Genomic DNA, 2,649 nt, shown 5'->3' on the forward strand with positions numbered 1-2,649 from the left:
ATATATATATATATATATATATATATATATATATATATATATATATATATATATATATATATATATATATATATATATATATGTGTGTGTGTGTGTGTGTGTGTGTGTGTGTGTGTGTGTGTGCATTTACATATGCATATAATCATACATATACATCTCTCTCTCTCCCTCTCTCTCCCTCTCTCTCATTCACTCTCTCTCTCTTCTCTTCTCTCCCCTCCCTCTCTCCCCCTCTCTCTCATTCACTCTCTCTCTCGCTCCTCTTCTCCCCCCTCTCCCCCCCTCTCTCTCTCCAGGGTCTGTCGAGTGATGCCGGTGGGGGGGGGGGGGCAGCGCCGGGAGGAGGTGAATATGGGGGAGTGGGGGGGGGAGTGACAGCAAGTGCACGCGCGCAGGTGTTTAGTCGTATCGATTATAACCTTACCTGACACTGTCACTCAGCGTGGAGGGGGGGGGGGGGGTGATGGCAGAGGAGGGGGGAATCTAACTTGATATGTACAAAAAGGACGGAGGGGAGGGGGGGAATGGTGCGAGGGAGTAGGGGGGAGGGAGAGAGAAGGAGGTAGATGGATATATACTGATACTGAGAGAAGCAGCGAAGAGGAGGGAAAGAGGATAAGAAAAAGAGAGAGAATTGGCGAAAGAGAGAGAGAAGGGGGAGGGTAAGAGTAAATGGGAGAAGAAGCAGCGAAGAGGAGGGAATGAGAGAGAGAATGAGAGAGGGGAGAGGGGGAGATTGGGAGATGAAGAGAGAGAGAGGGAGAGGGAGAGAGAGAGAGAAAGAAAGAAAGAAAAGAAGAAAAAATGAGAGAAAAGAAAGGGAGGGAGAATGAGACAGTGTGAGAAAGAAAGCTCGCGAGTGAGAGAGAAAATAAAGAAGGCAAAGAAGAAAGATGTAACGGGGAAGATGAGTGAAAGGGAAAAAACAAAAAGAATAACAACAGAAAAGGAAAAAAAAAAAAAAAGTGGCAGAGTACGAAAAAAGTTAAAATTTGATGAAAGAAAAAAATATATATGGCAGAAGGAAAATGGAAAATCAATAAAGTAAATAACAGAGAAACCTGATAATGATAATAACTATAATAATAACAATGATCATAATGATAGTAAAAAAATATTATATTAATAGTAACATTTATAATGATGTTCATAACTATAATAATAACAGTGATGATAATGACAGTAAAAAAAGGATGATGATGATAATAATGAATAAATAATGATAATGACGATAATAATGATAATAGCAATAATAATAACAATGATAATGATAGTAACAATGACAATAATAATAATGGTCAAAACAAAAATAATGATAATGATGATTATAATAAAAAGGATAACATGATAAGTGATAATTATGATAATAAAAGTGATAATAATAATAATAATAATAATAATAATAATAATAATAATAAAAATAATGATTATAATAATAATAATAATAATAATAATGATAATGATAATAATAATGATGATGACTATAATAATAAGGATGATATTAATGATAATAATAATAATAATAGCAAGAATAATGATAATGACATGCTGAAAATAACAATAATGATAAGGATAATGAAAATTATAATTATAACAATTATAATAATGATAATGATAATAATAACAATAATGATAATGACGATAATAATAATAATAATAATAATAATATTAATAATAATAATAATAATAATAATAATAATAATAATAATAATAATAATAATGATGATGAGGATGATGATTAAAATTGTAATAAATAACAAAAAAACAAGAAAACTTTAGTAACGATAATAACGATAGCAATAATGATGATAATAATGATAATAATAATAGTAGTTGTAGTAGTAGTCATAATAATAATAATGATATAATGATAATCATTATTATCATTATCTTTATTATTGTTATTATTACTATTATTATTATTATCAGTATTATTATTATCATTATTGTTGTTGTTGTTATTATTATTATTATTATTATTATTATTATTATTATTATTATTATTATTGTCATTACTGGCGTTATCATTATTATTATTATTACTATTATTATCATTATTATTATTATTATCATTATTATTATTATTATTACTACAATAAGGATTATAACAATAAGGACACTACTAGTAATAATAATAATGATATTAATGATAATGATAACAATAGTAATGGTGATGATAATTGTAATAGCAATGGAAATAACGATTATCATAATTATATTAACAATAATACTTAATATCATCGGCATTATTCGTATAATAATAACAACAACAATGACAATAGTGATAACAAGAGTGAGACTGATGGCGATGTTGATGCTCTTAATAATAGCAATAATAATGATGATAACAACAATGATAATAAGAATAATGTCAGTAATAATGGAGATATAAATATATGAAGGTCATTGATCTGCAACAAAAATCCACACAGAATACAAAAAAAAATGAAACAAAAATGACATTGCATTCAACAGGTGAAATGGTTTCCCGAGCAAGGAACATCCCTACACTGTGATCTAGCAGAGTGGAGCGGATGGGAGAGAGAGGGGGAGACAGAGAGAGTGAGAGAGAGAGAAAAAGAGAGAGAGAGAGAAAGTGAAAGAGAGAGAGAGGGGGGGGTAGAGAGAGAGAGAGAGAGAGGAGGGAGG

The sequence above is a fragment of the Penaeus chinensis genome, chromosome 9 (assembly GCF_019202785.1).
Source record: "Penaeus chinensis breed Huanghai No. 1 chromosome 9, ASM1920278v2, whole genome shotgun sequence".
NCBI lineage: Eukaryota > Metazoa > Arthropoda > Malacostraca > Decapoda > Penaeidae > Penaeus > Penaeus chinensis.